We start from the raw sequence: 18,536 nt of genomic DNA on the forward strand, positions 1-18,536 counted from the left end.
ATGAACTGTGAGATCATGACCTGAGCCAAAGTTGGATGCTTATCCAACTGAGCCACCCAGGTGCCCCAGAGAGCTGTGGTTTTCAATTTGTACTTTTGCGATGAGCAGCTAAGGCCTCATCTGTGTTAGAAATGCACAGTGTTGGACCCTACCACCTAACCTACTGAACCAGAGACTTAGGGTCAGTTCTAGCAATCTCCTCTCTGGCAGTGACTCTCAAACTTTATTGAGTGTCAGAATCATCCAAGATCTTGTTAAAAATAGAAATGACTAGATCCCACCCTCTAAATTTCTCATTCAGTAAATCTGAGGCAGGGCCTGCAAATGTTCTAACAAGTTCCCAGGTGATACTAATGTTGCTGGTCTGGGGACGATACTTTGAGAACTGCATCTCTCACAGAATTAGCACCATTAGGACTGAAACGACAAGGGAAGATCATGTTACTGGAGTCCAGTGACTGCTGGGATTTTGTAGGAGAGTCTGCCCAGTAGGAAGGAGACAGTAGGGAACAAATACCCCAGTTTCTCTCTCCTCTCTTGCTCTCATCTCTGCCTCCCTCCCATTGGTGGAGAGGAAGACAGCTGGAGGAGAGTCTAGTGATTCTCCATAGGGGTCAGCATTCCAGGACACAGGCAGGTCATAGAATAGATTTAGATCATAGGGCTAAGGGAAAATGAGTAGCAGATTGGGTCACTTGGGTGTGAATCTGGGACCCCACCTTCACTCAAATTACAGCTTAATCTAGTTCAGACTTTCAATTCAACCTTTTCTATAACTCAACCAAAGTCAAAGAACTAGAGTCAGCCATAGAGCCAGCACTAGAACCAGGTCTTTTGACCCCATGCTCTTTGCTCTTTTCACCACACCAGCAGGAGTTTAGGCTGATAAATCTGGATCCACCATAGGAAATACCCTGGGAGGTGTGTTTGTGATTCAATCTTTCTGTGTTGGGATGGTGGGTAAGAGTGGAGTTCTGGGAACTAGGGAAGCGGTTCAGAACTTGTTGCAAGAACTTGGATATGAAACTATAAAACACAGCACCAGGTTGGAGGCAGCAGGAGTAGAAATGAGGGAATGGGTCATGAAAATCTTTGAAAGGAAGAATGGCTGGGATGTCTTGGGCAAGGGGAAAGAAGTATGAACATTTGCCAAAGGTGAATAAATCCTGGAGAGGAGCCTAGTAAGGCACATGGGAGGGAAGAATTTGCAGGTTAGTTTTCGCAACTGAAGCACAGTGAAGAGAGCCAGGGTTCCGAAAGAACAGAGAAACAGAAGTCAGCCCTGCTGCCTCATTCCCAGAGTGTGCACCCTCTGGCACTGATTCTAGCAGGGCTGTGTGTATTGCTCTCCCTCTCACTTTTCCAGCTGGCACCATTTGTGACAACAGCACACTCTGGAAGGACAGCTGGCCAGGCGTCAGGTGAAGTGAATGACAAAAGGTGACTGGCTCCCACAAGGCCAGTCCATGCTTCCGACCTCAGTATACCAATGTGGTATCAGATCCACCTGGGCTTGAGTTTCAGGTCTGCCACCAATGACCAGGCAACCTTGGGCACATCCAGAATCTCCGGGAGCCTTTGAAGCCTCAATTCTGGACTGGGAGTAAAAAATAATATCCACCTTTTTTCTTGTTATTTTAAGCTTTCTAACCACGTTGACCAACTTGTCTCAGATTTACAACAGTGACTCAGTGTGAAATAAAGAAAGAATTGGCATCTGGGTTTCCAGCCCAGGAAGTGGACAAGTTTTGACTTTTACATGAAAAGCACAAAGTGACTAAAAGAAGAATTTGTTAAATTAAATTGTGAGAGACTGGATCTTTGAGGAGAGAGCAATCACCAGTATAAGAATAGGTCAAGGTTTTAGTCAAATAGATTTCCCTTCCTGATATGCTTAAAGAATCAGTAAGTGTTATCTTTTCCCAAGGTGTGCTTAGATAACTACTTTTACATATAAATAGGACATTTCACCAGATCACACACTCATGGATATTTTAGGATCCTCTGGAATTGTCAAAAAGCAGGGAAAGTTTAGGTTTGTTACTTGGGAAGACTTCTTTTACAGTGAGCCTTATCACTTCATAATGAATATTTTTAAGGGGCTGGTTGGAAAGTTCAATGTTTATGCTATTTAAAAATTATACTAGCCATTAAATTCAAAATTTTAGTGTGGAGGCAATTTTTGCCTTCAGCAGGAAGAGTGATATTAAGACTTTTTTTTTTTTTTTACTTTCTCCATCTTTTCCATTTATTTTTAAGTTTCTCATGATACACACGAGGTAGCCCAGAATAAGCTAAAAAAATGGCTGTCAAATGGTTTAAGTATCTAAGTTTTCTAGCACCTAAAGTCAAGAAGTAGGCTGCTCTTTGCTAGTTCTGCAGTGTTGAATGAAGCAATTATTAATGGAAAATGAGAAGTGACCAGCAAGTTAACCCATATTTACTGCAGGCAGATGACTTTTATGTTCAAAGCTGTGATTCAAGTACTAGTGTTATACCTAGCTTTAAAAGCAAACTACCAAACAACTATGTGTGTTGTCTCATCTACCTTATTCGGCAACTTGGAAGTAAGTGATATATTCCCATTTTACAGATGAGGAAGCTGAGGGCTCAAAGAATTTAATAACTTGCCAATGTCACCAGGCTAGCAGGTGGTTGAGTTGAGCATGGAATTCAAGTCTGCCTGATTCTAAAGTTGGGGTTCTTTCCATTACATCATACTGTCACCCCGAGTGGACAGAAGCAGCACTGACAGCTATCTGGATCTGGAATGAAGCGTTCCATCTGAAATGAGGGTGAACAATGTACAATTTTGGGGAAAGCTGATGGGAAACAAACCAGAATCAGCCCTACAGAGCAAGGGCTGGCTGTATTATATGGAAATAAGTGACAGGAAAGGACAATTCATCACTAAATAATTTTTTCTTGGGCCAGTCGTCTCCCAGGGTACTTGAGAATTCTGGTATAAAAACATTTCTTATGTTTACATCACTCGATCACACATGTAGCCCTGTTTATCTGTTAACATCTTTGTGTTAATTAGTATTTGAAACTTGTTTTTCATGGGACAAGTGACTGGGATGGGACAGAAAGAAATGCGATGCAAAGAGAGTAGATTTTGATGGTCTGAAAGGTGAAAAAAAGGTTTCAGAGAAGAAACTACCCAAGAATGGGAGGACAAGGTGAAGGGTCACAGTGAGAGGCCTCTCCTACTCTCTGAGTTCCTGTGAGGGTATGGGGAATGGAGGGGCCAGGTCAGGGACAGGGGCCACCAAAGGTTTACATATCCTTGGGTGTTATAATTTTTAGCTAAGGGTGACTCTGAATTAGGGTTTGAGGCACAAATGATGGGAAAATCAGATTGTGAGCAGAGTAGGAATTAATCTTAGTAACTGTCCAGCTTAACATGGAAATGGGTTGAAGGCCTGGAGCTATTGCTGTCCCTGAAAGTGGACCCTGGGAGCCGGCAGGCCTAGAGGCTGATAACAGAAAATCCAGGCAGGCGGGAAGATTGCAAGACCTTCACCAGCTTGTGGCACAGGTGGGGGCTGCCTCCTGGGGTGAGATGGGAAGTCAGTGAGACAGCATCATAAGACCACCCTGAAAAGGAAAGGATGTGCAGAGAAGGAAGACTGGGAAACTGAGCTTCATGCCTGCATTCAAAAGGAAAAATAACCTTGTTGCTGTGTAGTGAGGAAGGATGTTTCTGTTAACACGGAGAGCTGGGAAGAGCCACAGAGGCTGTGGGAGGCCTTCTGGCGTGTTCCGCTTGACCTCCCACTTGACTCATGGCACCTCGCCTGTGATGGACACCAGGAGCCACTCCCAGGCCTCCACTTGTGAGTGTTGAAGTGTTAGTCCCATAATCCAGCCTACAAGTGGCCAGTAAGATGGAGTGCATGGGGCACAGTGCAAATTCCAGCCCCTTCGATAAGTCGTCCATGGTCTGGGGCTTGCCTGATCAAAAGGTGCAGACTGGAATTAAGATTCCAGATAAGCAGAATGAGTGTCTGGGGAGAGGCCTATTCAATTCTTTGAGGCCAACTGCTGCAACTTGTGGTCTTTATTTAACCCACACAGAGGCAGGGATTTTTTTTTTTTTTTTCTATTTCGGCTAGTTTAGTGGACAGCTTGTGTCTCTAATGGCCCAAAATATAAATACAGTGTACACCAAAGTGAGGTATTTCCCCATGCAAGGCTGAGAGCCCATTGTTGAATCTCCTCTGGGAGGGCAAACTCTAAATACCATACAGGTTTAGTTACAAAAATATTGGGCCATGTTATCTGCTTCTCATCTGGATCACATATTATAATTGATTAACTGCCTCTGGGCCAGGATCCTAACTCACTTTTGCCTATGTAGTCTACTTGCTGGCCATAGAATCTTTCATGGGACACCTTGAAATGAGAAAATTATCTCAATGATTTATTGTTTAGTGCATTCTTTGAATATGTGTACATAAATGTAATTTGGGTAAAATAGATAAAAGAAAAAGAAAATATCCTAGGAAGGAAATGTTATAATATCCGATTGGCAAACCCGCAATGGAAAAATCTTGATTCTTAAGACTTTGTTCTCAGCAGTACAGAGAAGGAACACTGACAAGAGTCTGAGATGCAGTCCCAGAAAATACAGATTTACATAGATCAAGAATTGTCTCTGGAAGTAAAATGACTCTTCCTCATTCACATGCTAAAGAAGCTTTCCCTTTTCATAAATGGACCTCCACCCACTGAAGCCCATGATGGAACACTCCTGGCAAAGCTTGTCTATATTTGCTTGTTCTAGAGCCAGAGATGGAAAAAGCTCATTTCTCAGATTTATTCACCAGTATTGTTTTTTCTCAGATTTTCCCTATAAATTTTATTCTAGGAAATAAGTGAATTCTGAGTTAATAATATCAAGTAATTTGCATGCAGTCATGTAATTTGTATTTCTTTCATTGGACATCTGAAAAATGATGGACCTGCTCAGATTTCTGGCTTTCCAACAGTTTTAATACATCTGATCCCTGTAAGAAGACAGCATCAGAGTGTAACACTGAACTCTCTGTAACACAGAGAGTAACACTAAAGTGTTACTTGATTAGAGAATTTAAATGAAGAAATAATACCAGTTAACTCTCTTTAGAAAAAAAAATATTTTTGACTCCCATTGTTCTTTTGTTTGTTTGTTTGTTTGTTTTGCCAATTGTTAGTTTAGTTGAAGCATAGATTAGTTGAAGCATGTAAAAGAGACAGATTGCTGTGATGAACCCTCTTTTACTCATTGCCCACAGACATTTCTAAGTCCTCATTGGTCGAGCTTCATATAAACTCCACCAACCATCTTTCCTTTTATTTCGAAGCACAACTCAAAAATCATTGCATCTCATCCTTAAATGTTTCAATATGCTTGAGCGTTTATTTTCTTTTATTTAAAAAATTTTTTAAGTTTATTTATTTATTTTGAGAAAGACAGAGTGCGAGTGGGGGAGGGGCAGAGAGAGAGGGAGACACAGAATCCCAAGCAGGCTCCACCTTCAGTGTGGAGCCAGACATGGGGCTTGATCTCACGACCCTGGGATCATGACCTGAGCTGAAGTTGGACACTCAACCTACTGAGCCACTTAAGCACCCAGAGACTGGTCGATATTATTTATTTATTTATTTTAAATGTTTATTTATTTTGGAGAGACAGAGCGTGAGTGGGGGAGGGGCAGAAAGAGAGGGAGACAGAGAGTCTGAAGCAGGCTCCTGGCTCTAAGCTATGAACACAGAGCTCGACGCAGGGCTCAAACCCAGGAACCATGAGATCATGACGTGAGCCAAAGTCCAACGCTCAACCAACTGAGCCACCCAGGCACCCCGAGACTGGTTGATATTAAAATTGTGTCCCAAGCAGCTTTGCAGCACATGCATGGCATAGTGCATGCTTAAATCCTTTAATGAAAAACAACAAACTTTATTTGAAATAAGGGAATTTGATACCTTTGTGCTTTATAACTGTCTACTGTTCGAACAGAAACCTGGAGGTTTAACATGTTTCTGGCAACCATGTTGTCCTTTAAAACTTGAAATAAACAAAACCTCTTTGATGAGGGAGTCTCAGTGTCATAACTGATGGGAACAGTGTAATAAAAGAAGCTGGCAAAAACCATGAAAGTTTTATGAAACAAATACTACCAAAATAGAACCACAAACTTCTGCTAGGTGATAGTCAACAAAATAAATGTGCTTTTCAATACTTCTCTTAGGAAAACCAAGCTGAAATCCTATATCAAATCTTGCTCAGTTCACTTTGTTGAAATTTCACTAAAAAAAAAAAAAAAAAAAAAAAAAAAGCACTGGTTTTCAAAACTAAGGCAGTGTTCCCAAACTAAGCCAACGTGACACTTAGTCATTAATGGGATATGGACCTCGGTGTTCCTCCCATTTGTATTTGGAAATCAACACATACACAAGCATTGAACATTTCAATGGTAAATAAAAAGCATCACATTCCTCTTTCCCCAGGCCAGCTACTTTTACAGTTGTCTCTCCCTGGGCTCAGGAAAACAACTCAGGATCTGAGCTCCTGTGAGAACCTGTTTGATTCAAGCTCTGCCAAGAAAACACCAAGTCGTTTACCTTACACTACAATGCAGGCTGCCTGAATAGTGGGCTGATCAAAAGGGATAACAGGTCAGAGCACTGAATAGAACCACAAAGAAATCCATCCCTAAGTGCATTTCACTGGGCATCCATGTGTCCTGCTCCTGGTTTCAGACCTCTGTTTAGCTCCCCTTTTAAATAAGGCTCAGTTGATTTTCCAGTTAATTTAAAAGCAGTAAGAACATGTCAGAAAACCTGAAAGCAAATGGGACAGTCATAGCTTCCTTTCCCAAAGATGGTTATCAGCGCTATCAGACATCTCTGGTCTTCACCCCTGGGAACTTGCCTTTGCCTCCATTTGGACAGTGTCTAAGGATTAATTGGCAAGAAGCTGTCTCCTGATATTGAGTTTCTTCCTTCCCTCGCTGACAATCGAACACCACTCCCGCCAGTTTACTGTGATATTGTGGTGCTTGAGAGTGGTTCTGAAACAGCCCAGGCAGACCTGCCTTCCTCCACATTGTCCCATACCTACTGTCCATTCCCAGGGACTAGAATGTGGTTAGAAAGAAAAACAATGGGCCTCAGTGCCATGGTGCAGAATGGCAATGGGAGGAAATGACAGAGACACAGGAAACAGGGAGAGAGGTTTTCTTACACAAACAAGCCCAGGGAGGAACAGACTAGCAAAACAAAGGTAAAACCGGAGAAAGCAGCCACTGGGCCCCGGGGAGAATGTGGTCAGGGCAGGGCCTCTGCCAGAGCAGTGGAGCCAGGGACCTTGGCGCCTGTGGCACCTTGGTGACCAAGTCTACAGGGGCTCCTGAAGTCTGAGGCAGTAGAGGGGCCAAGAAAGAAACCTAAGAAAATACTGACCTCTGGGCTTTAGAGTCTTGGTGAAGGGCTCACCCTGTCCCTGTGGGAGTCAGGAGCAAGCTGCCTCATCCCTCTGTCCCTGTCCTCCCTCTGCCCTCCCACACAACACAGTGGGGGAATATTCACAGCTGTGAGCATAGCTCCTGCCTTAGGATGGGGACTACTCTCTGGAAAAGCCCGCTCACTAGCTCTCTTCTGCCAAAAGATGGAAGTCCCAGCCTCTCTAACTGATGCTGCACCCTCGCTTTGTCCTTCCTGGTTAAAGAACTGGTTGCTCTGGGATGGATCCCTGCCTCAGTTGCTCCTGCATCTCCATTCCCATAATGCCTGGTAGGCATCCTTATAACAGATCCTGTGTGCTCCCTTATCATCCCTTGTTGCTTGCACAGCGCTGTGATCCGTGACCTCTGCACAGTGCCCAAGCTTAGTAGGTGCCCAGGAAAGGCATGGGACATGAAGTTAATTGAATCCTTGCCTGTACTCTTGCTCGCAGGTAGAATCTTCCTGTTCTGGGGCTTCTGATGCTGGCTCCTCCCTGATGACACCTCTTGGCCACTTGCAGATTCTACTTGCTCTTTTTTTCTACAACTTTCTTCCAGAAAGGGGCCAGGGAGTATTCTGACAGAGCAATAGGAAATGCCTTCTGCCTACTCCCTAACTATTTTGAGGGTAGCATTTAGGAGTAGGACCACTGTCTGGAGAATGCTGCCATTTCCAATATTCCTCTGTGGAATTATTTTTGGAAGGTGTCCCCATCCCATCCCCCAGCCCCAGTGGAAACGATTCAGCCAGAGGCAGCTCCAAGGGTTGCTTGGGGGATGGTAATGGCTAGAGCTGTCCTATAATCTCCACTGCCCTCTCTCCTAAGCCACCATGAATAAGACAATACATTTTTATGTGCACTATTTTTTGTGTGACTATTGCTAGTTTTCTAAATATTAATAAAATAATAATTTTTAAAAAATCTATGCCCATCTGAGCTGAAGTTTCCTAAAAGGTACATGGAGACTTGAAGAGGTACTCTCAGAGACCAGGAGGATGTGTTTCAGAAAAAGTTTACCCCCTTAGAGAGGGCTTCGCTTTGGGGCTCATCTCCCCTTGAGCTATGAAGTCACATTTAGCATTTAGTTTGACATCCAGTTATTCAGTGACATCTACGTGCCCCCACATCTTGGTGTGGTGAAGTTACGAAGAAACGAAGAAATGAGGCAGTAAATGGAGGTGGGGCCTGCCTCATACACTTCTGTCTTCCTCATGAGCCCTTGGCAGGGAAGAGAATTTTACAGGGGTTCTCAATAAATAGCAGCCCCATTAAGTCATGGCCCATGGCTCATGGTAGAGTAGGAAGGGGCCCTCAAGTCAAGGAACAGTGGTCAACTGGATGACTTGAAGGCAGGTGTGAGACAGAGGGGAGTGATCCTAGGGTGGAGGGGAAAAACCACCACTGCAGGCACAAAGTACTTGTGTGATTAGTTAACCAATGTACGTCCCTCTCATTGAATTATAAACTTCAAGTGGGCAGGGACTGTGTCCAGAGTTATTTGCAATAACTATTTGTTGAGCAGGTGAATAGATACATTTATAACACTATTGATTTTTTAGAAGTTTCTAATTTATGCATTCAGTCATTAAAAAAGAAAAGTTCACAAAATACATTGAATCTTGTCTCTGAGCTGAGCACTGGACAGACACCTTGGAGTAATGCAAAGCAAACAAATAAACGAAGCTTCCCCATCAGGATATGGTTCCCCATAGGATAGAGCTTGCCCACAGAATTCAGCCCTGAAAAAAGTTAATTCCTTCATCATGCTAAAAACCAGCCCCTGGAAATTCTGCTCATATTTACTGGACTTATTGATGATGTCTCAGTTTCTCTCCATTGGAATTATCTCTTTCTTGCATCTTTCCAAAAGATACTTAGGATTCTTAGGAACGTTAGTTCATTTATCTCTCAAACTCCCAGCCCATGCACAACAATGCAAGTTTGGTTGAATTAAAGTGAATTTCTTTTTTTTTTTTTTAATTTTTTTTAATGTTTATTTTTGAGAGTGAGAGAGACAGAACACGAGTAGGGGAGGGGCAGAGAGAGAGGGAGTCACAGAATCCAAAGCAGCTTCAGGCTCCAAGCTGTCAGCACAGAGCCCGACACAGGACTTGAACCACGAACCGTGAGATCATGACCTGAGCTGAAGTCGGACGCTTAACTGACTGAGCCACCCAGGTGCCCTTAATTAAAGTGAATTTCTAAAATTTGGACCTGTCGTCTCCAGACATGTGAAGGTAGAGGTGGGTCTAGATTTGACAATAAGCTAATGAACACAGCACTGTTTTCAAAATGCTCTGAAAGCTGATAGAGCTGATTACCTCTTAGTTTTGGGCTAAGACATACAGGGATTTTGAAACTAGAAAGAAACTTGCAAGTAACCTTCAAATTTTTCTCATTTTATAAAGAAAGGTAGAAGACAGAGTAACAGTTAGCTTCTATTGTTAGCTCTATTACTCCATATACCTCCCGATTCTAAAGAGATTATAGATATGGAAGTTTAAAGTGCCATGTAAATGAGATGCTTCTGGAAAGGCTGGGTGGACACTCATTTAATTTTCTAGTACCTGGGAAGTGGTTTCAGATAAAGCAAATCATGACCGTTTCTTTAAATCAGATGATGTATGTAAGGCTCCATTATAGTCCCAGGCTCCTAGTGAGTGCTCAATAAATGTTTGCTATTATTATTATGATTTCTTTAATATCTCAGAAAGTATCATCATTTCAGAGTAGTACATGGACCAATTGCACTTGAAAATACACCTGTATTGGGTTTATACGGGACACAATATGTGATGGGATATCTTTATCTTGATTAATACAACAAGCCAAAAAAGCGAGATTTTCTGGTTGAAGGAATAAAATCCATGCATTTAAATCTGGAATTAATCCCAAAGAGCAAATTTTATCCCCTCAATTAGTCTTCATCTTTCTTCATCTACATTACTTATTTAGAGTATCTTGGTTAAAACTTTGTTTTTAAGGATCAGATCTGAATGGATACTCAGTGGTATTTGTATAATCACTATACATATTTACATCAGTTTTCCTACAGAATTTGAGAGGAACTGAGATAATTATGATACTTCCAACTTACCCATAACATTTAAATAACTAGAATACAAAGAGGAGATAATTTTTACCAAATAGTTGGAGCTTCAAAAAACAAATTCCTTATTTAAAAAAAAAATCTCACTTTAACAAGAGGTTTGCATCAATTTTTTTTTACTTCAAAATATTTTATTTCCATAATTTTTTTTTATCTAACAGCAGAAGCTGCTGAATGAAAATATTCATTCTCTGGATGGGGACATGCAAAGGCCATGTGAATGTGTAATTTAGAAGTGATTCTAAGGGGGGGAGCACCTGAGTGGCTCCATGGGTTGAGCATTGGGCTCTTGGTTTTGGCTCAGGCCATGATCCTGGGGCTCCACACTGAGCATAGAGCCTGTTTAAGCTTCTCTCTTTCTCTCTCTCGCTCTCCCCCCTCTGTCCTACCCCACTCACACACATTCTCACTCTCAAAAAAAAAAAGTGATTCTAAGGGAAAATTATAAATAAACATCTCAGACCATTGCTACCCATTCTACTCTACAAACTTCCCAATTTGTGCTTTTCCTTTTATCCATGAGCTGATGTTTACTTTACAGCTGTGCTATTACTCGCAGTGCTTCTAATTGAATATTTGACTTCAGCTGGATTTTAATTAAAATGGATTCAAACTGGAATGGGAGGCCTTGTGAGAGAGTAAAGCCCATCGCTGGATGTTTGGTCAGATCCCCGATGGCTGTACGCTGAGGATGCTGAAGAGAGCATCCTTTGGGAATTGGCCTATATGGCTAATAGAATCGTTTCCAATTCCTGAGATTTTATTCTAAAGATCTAAGTTAACATAATCATATTTATTTTTTGCATTTATTGTGTAACTATTCCATTTGTATGAGATATTTGGCATTTTACTTAATTTTATGCTGCCTGTTCCTTTTGTATTTGTGCAGCTGCACACTTGATTTTAAAATCACTTGAGATTTGCTGGTCGTGCCTTAGGCAGTTGTCACCAAGACCCTCCCCACACCCTCCAACACAACTCACTGGAGGAACAGCCTCCCTAGGGGGAAGATGAGCAAGTCTGGAATTAAAACAGGACTATAGATTCTGGAAACTCATTTTAGGGAGTTTGATGCAAGGAGGCAGAAAAGGGAACAGAGGGACAATAAGAATGATTTATATTGCTATTTAGGAAGCAGAGAGTGAGATTTGTAAAAATAATCAAGTGTTTTCTCAAAGAAAGTGAAAGAGGCACATCCCAGTCAGTGACTAATGGGATTGCATTGGCTCCATACAGCCTTGTTCACGATGAAAATGAGTAAGAGTCTAAACTGCCTAGTAGGGTTGTTTGACTGCTGTGTTCTCTTCTCCTCATGGCTGCTATTTCAGTGGAGTTCTTTATTTTTCTTGGGTAGGTTCAGCTCATGAATATGCACCTGCTTTAATCCTCCCAGAGCCCTCCAAACTTACACGCCTTGTGAAAGTTGGTCCCTAGGTGTTGAGCAACGCTCAATTACCTGCATTTATGTCGCAGAGTGGGAAAAGTAACAGTTGGCCACTTGCTGAATTTCTTTCTCCATCAATTTCAGAATGATGTGGAGGCTAGTAAGGAGCTGTGAATCAAGTCTTTAGGTAAATGAGAGAAAGATTAACAGAGATGGATGTTAACCAGACTTACTGTGATTATTTTTGTGATATACACAAATATTGAATCATTATGTTGTACACTTGAATCTAATACATTGTATGTCAATTACATCTAAATTATAAAAAAAAAAAATGGAGAAACTTGGACCCTGAACTATGGAACTGTAACATTTTAGAACCAGCAGATGCCTTAGAGATTGTCTTGTTAACCGATTTTCTACCCTGATTGTGCGTTAGAACCATCTTGGTTGCTTTCAAAAACAATGGCAATATTGGGACTCTACCCCAGACCAATTAATTTCCTTGAATTGGCCTCAGGGAAACTACCTTATTTTTCTGATAAACAAAAGGAGGACTGCAGTTTCTGTTAATTACACCACGTTCCAGAGCAAGTGGTGGCAGAGGGATACCAGTGCCTGCCTCAGGGCAGTGAGCTCCCACCAGGAAACATTTTGGTAAAATCTCATTTCTCTCCTTAATTTCAGTTTTTTTTTTTCTTCAGTTCCAGATGGAAATAGTAATCTTCTATTTCTTTATGGCATTTCTTTGCCTCCATGGTCACCAAACACCAACTACATCTTTGAAGGATTTCTCTTGCAAAATAACTTGGAAACTCCAGGCTGTGTTGTTTATTTAAAGAGTCCCTGACCAGAGACACTTGGGATAAACCAAGATCATGTGGAGTTGATGAAGTTCCCCACATAAACACACACACACACACACACACACACGCACACATGCACACACACACAAACACACACATCTTGAGCTGAAATTGACCAAGCTGGTGGGTTCAAAAGGGTAAGAAATTCGGTTGGAATGGGTTAAATGTACAGGAAGGCATGCTTGTCTTCTCCCCTCTCCCTTAATTCCAACCCCTAAGCTACACTGTGGTTAAGTGGGTCACATGAGAGCCTCCCAGGTGGCCCAGCCACCCTCAGGAGGAGACACTTGTGGTCCTCTGACCTGAGGGCAGCGTTTTCCATTACAGAAGTGAAATGAGGCTATAAGGCTGGAAAGGGGACATTGTTGTTGAATGGTGGCTGACTTTTACAACCCAGAGCAGAAACTCAAAGCTTTCAGTCTTCCCTTGTCCCTCCCTGCCACATTTCTTTTCACAAAGCAACAAATTCTGGCCGGTTATCACTTATGCTCCACCCCATTCTTCTAAGTTAGCTTTTGTGCAGGAAAATAGAGAACTGTTTTCATTGCCTTATCAGTGTCCCAGGAAAGGGGAAAGGAGCGTCTGGGCTGCTATCTGCGCCTTGCATAGGGACAATGAAATGCTGAAAACAGGCTCCATGAGCAAGGGGCTGCCACTTCAGCCCCACAGAGTGTCTGTAAGGACCAGGGAAGGAGGGGCTGGGCTTAGCCTTCTGCAAACATAATAGCCCCTGGGGTGGGCTGCCGCAAACAGGAAGGGTGTGGGCAGGATCTGAGTGCAGCTGCCATTCTGCTCATGCCCCCATTCCCACAGCCTTTGATCAGCACGCAAATGGCATTTTGTGCCCTGAGATAAATGCTCGGTCAGAGGGTGTGGGGGCTGTGCAGGGGGATAAGGATTAAAGATGAAGATGTTTTATAACCTGCCTTAAGGATGTGTGCTTTAAACCTGGGATCAAGGAGGTGCTAACTACAAGGGAACAGAAAGATTTTCCAGGAGTGCATTCATTCATTCCCCAGGCATTTTTTTTCTGCACGCAGTAAGTTCAAGGCATTGTGAGGCACCTGGGTGGCTCAGTCGATTGAGCAACCAACTTCGGCTCAGGTCTTGATCTAGCAGTCTGTGAGTTCGAGCCCGTGTCAGGCTCTGTGCTGACATCTCAGAGCCTGGAGCCTGCTTCAGATTCTTTGTCTCCCTCTCCTCTCTCCCTCTGCTCTTCCCCTACTCTCTCTCTCTCTCCTCTCTCTCTCTCTCACTTTCTCAAAAATAAATAAACATTAAAAAAAAGTTCAAGGCATTGTGCTAGACAGTGTAGGAGATGTAATGGTGAATAATACACATGCTGCTTCCAGTCTAATATGGCAAATCTCATGTGTTGGAGAGGTTATTTGGAACGTTGGAAATTGTGGATTTGCATAGCAAGAGGTGGGGTACTCTTTCAGCCTAGATATATTCTTCCCCACAATAGACTCAGACACTCACTGTCCCCACCTCAGGATTTGTGCTCTGCAGTTGATAATCACTGTGGACTAGGAATGCTTTGCACATTTGAAGTGGGTGGAGGCAGATTAATAAAAACAAGGGAACTCCTTCTTAACCTAATGTGCAAAGCTAAGACTCATACAAAAAACAAACAAATAAGCAAACAAAAATAAACACAATCAAAGCCTCCCAATACACAGTAAAGATTGTTATTGCACAATCAGGGAGATGTGGATCTAAATCAGTGAGAGCAGAGAGGAAGTGGCTTCTTCCAGCCAGAGCAATGGCAGTGATAGTGATGGTGGGCATGTGAAGAAGAGCCTCCGGGAAGGCACGATTCCTAGACTAGGCTTTGAGTGTGGATGAGATGAAATTGAGGTGTGTGGTGATGGCAAGAAGTGCCAAGGAGGCTGGGAATGGTAGAAAGAACAGTTTGGGGGCAAATAAAATATCATTAATAGGGCACAGTGGTGGGGTGAGCACATCTGGTAGAAAATAGCTCACTGTGGGTAAGACTGTATATGTTTACCCCAAGAGGGAAGGCTGGAAAACAGTGGAAGGCTATTCTATAGAAGTCTTTGAATGCAGACTAAGACCTTAAACTGTGATCAGGCCACAGTCTATGGGGAAAACCCACCACTTACCAACCCTAGACTTTTCCACAGCCTGAAGGAAGGTCCCCAGGTCCTGTGGTGTAACACCTTGCCTCTGGGCCACACACAAAAATGAGGGCACTACACCATGAAAGGTCAAAAAATGGCCAGAAACCTTTCTGAAACACTAGGCAAGATGTCTTACCATCATTGGTTGGTTCATAAGACAAATATCTCAGGGAGGTGTCTTTTAAATTTGTGATTGAATTATAATTTATAATATATAATTAATTTATATTTAAAATAATTTTTATTTATAATTTAATAATGTCCTGGCATCGTTCCAGGCCTTAGGAGTGCGGCACCAAACAAAAAACTCAGAGTCCTGTCCCCAAGGAGCTGATATTCTAAATGGGGAGAAGCAGCCAACAAATAAATGTAGTGAGTCAGGGTTAGGAGGCAGATTCATGCAGGGTAAGATGTTGAGAGAGATGGTGGTGGTGGGTTAACTTACATAGGGTGGTCAGGGAAGGCCTTCTGGTAACTGAATGACATTTGGGCAGCAGCATGACTGAAGTGAAAGAAAAGCATTCCAGGCAGAGGGAACTGGGGGGGAATTTGTCAGTTCTATAGTCAATGCAAGGAAGAGGGACATTGCCACGTCCACTTATGATGGATACAGGCACCTCCTCTCTGAGGTGAGGAGATGAGTAAGGGAAAGCCAGTATTGCATGCTTGACCTGGAAACAATCCCATGGCCCCGCTGGGGGTTTTGTTCCTTGGGCAATTCTGGGTGTTTTTTAATATAGCCTTCTTAGGATGGAGGCAGACAAGTTTACCAAAAATATCTCCATAAGCCCTGATTTTGGTGAGCAATGCTGGATTAGGAAAACACTGTGGTTTAGAATGCTTCTATGACACTGAAGCTGGTTTTTGCAAGGAGACTGTGAATTTTATAGAGGATGGTGGATTGTTAGGGATGGAAAAGTGCTTCTTATAGATCAGTTGTTTATTAATCCAAAAAAGATTTCTCCTTTGAGGTGAAAGGGCGGATCCATCTGTCTTGCCCACTTGAGCCAACAACACACCAATGAATGGTGTCAGAGTTTTTTTTGGCAGAAGAAATCCCTGTTAATACACTACAAAATTTGGTATATTTCCCCATACCCTACAATTGCCTGCTGCTCCCCTAAATGTTATGTAAATATAGTTGGAAAGCTTTAAAAAAAAAGCATGTATAATAAAAAGAAAGAAAATGTGGGGAAAAATTGGTAAGTGGAGTGAGTCACATATTTTGGTATACATATGTTCCTGAAAACGAGAAAGTTGAACCATAGAAGTACTTCCTGAGGGCTAAAATATGAAGAAAAAAAGCAAAAAGAAAAAAATCCTAATTTTTTAATTTTTTTTTCAACGTTTATTTATTTTTGGGACAGAGAGAGCCAGAGCATGAACGGGGGAGGGGCAGAGAGAGAGGGAGACACAGAATCGGAAACAGGCCCCAGGCTCTGAGCCATCAGCCCAGAGCCCGACGCGGGGCTGGAACTCACGGACCGCGAGATCGTGACCTGGCTGAAGTCGGACGCTTAACCGACTGCGCCACCCAGGCGCCCCCAAAAATCCTAATTTTTAAAGAAACACTTAAGAATAATTCAAGAGACATTGCCAATTGCCAATATTAATTCAGGTTGAAGCTGCTTCCTCTTATAACTAGAATTCTTTTAAAATACTTTTATTTTCATAAGGTAAGGGAAAAGATGTAATCTAAAAGGAATATAAAAACTTTTCTCTATTCTTTTCTTCTTTTCTTGTAATGGCATTTCTTTAAGTGTGATCTTACCTGAAAGACCACTTGTTAAGGAAATGAGATGAGTTTGAATGCATTTTCTGGGCTGCTGTGGTGCTTTTCTGTTTTGGACCCTGAAGGATCTTAACCGTGAATATGTTAAGACCGCTCAAATAGCAGCACACATGTCAACTATAAATGGATTATTAAGCTACATGCTCATCAAACGGAGTTTTAAACAAGAAAAGGAAACCTATTTCAAAGAGACTTTCTTTTGTTCTGTATTGGGTCCCTGGAATTAAACATTCATACATGTATACATATATATTTCACACATACATAAATCTCTAGAAAATATAAATTTCACTTTTCTTCTGCTTATAACCACTAACTTTTTCTCCCCCCTCCAAATCTCTTGGAAAATGGCCCAGGGCTGCTTTAATGGTTTCTTTGTTCCCTTACAGAGCAACAGACCCTTGACCATAAACTCCAGCCTGTGTGCAGATCTAGGTTCTGTCTTACACTTGAGGAGCCATCTGCCTGAAGCTTAGAACTCTGGGGTGACCCTGTGGCCCTTTGGTATCCTGGTTGGAGCCCAGCTGCAAGTAAGTGGGATGAATGAGAGTCAGGGAGTAAGGGGGTCTCTTCCCATCCGCCCTAAGGTGATGCTTTGGAAATAACTACTTTTGAAAATCTGCTTGACCTAATTGTAAAACCCAGGAGATGGAGTGTAGAATCAACTGTCCTGAGTTGAGAATTTTCTTAATTTCTAGCAGGGGGAGGTCCAAGATAAATCAGATATTTTAGGTGTGGGTGAAATCCACTTGAACCCAACTTGCAACAATGGACAGAGGATCCTTGGGGTGTAGTCAGTCCTTCTTTGGCTACTTTGTAGCTCTGAGAAATTGAATATGTAGCCTAACCTCCTTGAGCTTCTACTACCTTAGCTCTATAATGTGTGGCAATTTCTTCCTCCTACTGGGATTGTGAGGCTCACATGACACACTCTTTGAGGCAGCCATCATCATTCCTAGCACTTAGTGCCTGATACACGTTTGCTTCCTTTCTCTTGTCTATGAATAGGGTGTGGGCATTGGCTCAGGTGCTCAGGCCCTACAGCAGCATATTATTCTCAGACCCATCTGACACGAACACCTGATATTAACTACTTCAGACTTAGTTGTGAAATCGTATGAAATTCCACTTTCTTAAAATCAGCATTGATTTATTCAACATGGATATCTCTTTGTGCTAAGCTCTGGAGATATCAATGAAGCACAACCCTCATCCTAAAGCAGTTATGAGTTTAGGGGAAAGTCCAGCATGTAACAACAAGGATTACTTGGAGTCAATCAGGCAAAGAGAATGGCAGGTGAAAAAGGTATTGGGGGGTCATTTTTAATAAGGACACTGAATAATTCAGATGGAGGTGGCTCAAGTAACATACCTGAAAAATATATTGCTCTTAAATATATTCATTCTAGAAGTCTAATTTTTACAAATAACGATGTCCCTTATAGTTGACTACAAAAATTAAGCCTGCTTTATCACCTTGTCTTATTATGTACTCTTATTTTTTTTTTTGTAACCTCCAATCCTATTTACCAAGAAAACCACACTTTCTCCCACACCTTTTCCAATCATCACATCTAATGAATACAAGCACTCAAATAATTAACTTCACTTAGCTCTCTCAAAAGTGTAGATCTCTATGGGCATGTCTCCCAAGCCACCAAGATTGTGTTGAGGTCTCTGGGCATTACAAACACATATGTGTAAAATCACTGATTTAGAGGCACATGGATACATGCCCAGTCTCAACTG

At 42.1% G+C, this 18,536-nt stretch overlaps 1 long non-coding RNA gene across 2 annotated transcripts in view; it reads left to right on the forward strand.

The window, feature by feature from the left end:
* LOC113598695 (uncharacterized) overlaps positions 1-18,536 on the forward strand; it is a 48,602-nt gene that overhangs the window by 1,102 nt on the left and 28,964 nt on the right. For both annotated transcript variants that reach the window (XR_003419365.2, XR_008298351.1), the window contains one exon: positions 17,177-17,317. This is a non-coding gene — a long non-coding RNA (uncharacterized LOC113598695). The remainder of the gene's footprint in view (positions 1-17,176; positions 17,318-18,536) is intronic.

The sequence above is a fragment of the Acinonyx jubatus genome, chromosome B2 (assembly GCF_027475565.1).
Source record: "Acinonyx jubatus isolate Ajub_Pintada_27869175 chromosome B2, VMU_Ajub_asm_v1.0, whole genome shotgun sequence".
NCBI lineage: Eukaryota > Metazoa > Chordata > Mammalia > Carnivora > Felidae > Acinonyx > Acinonyx jubatus.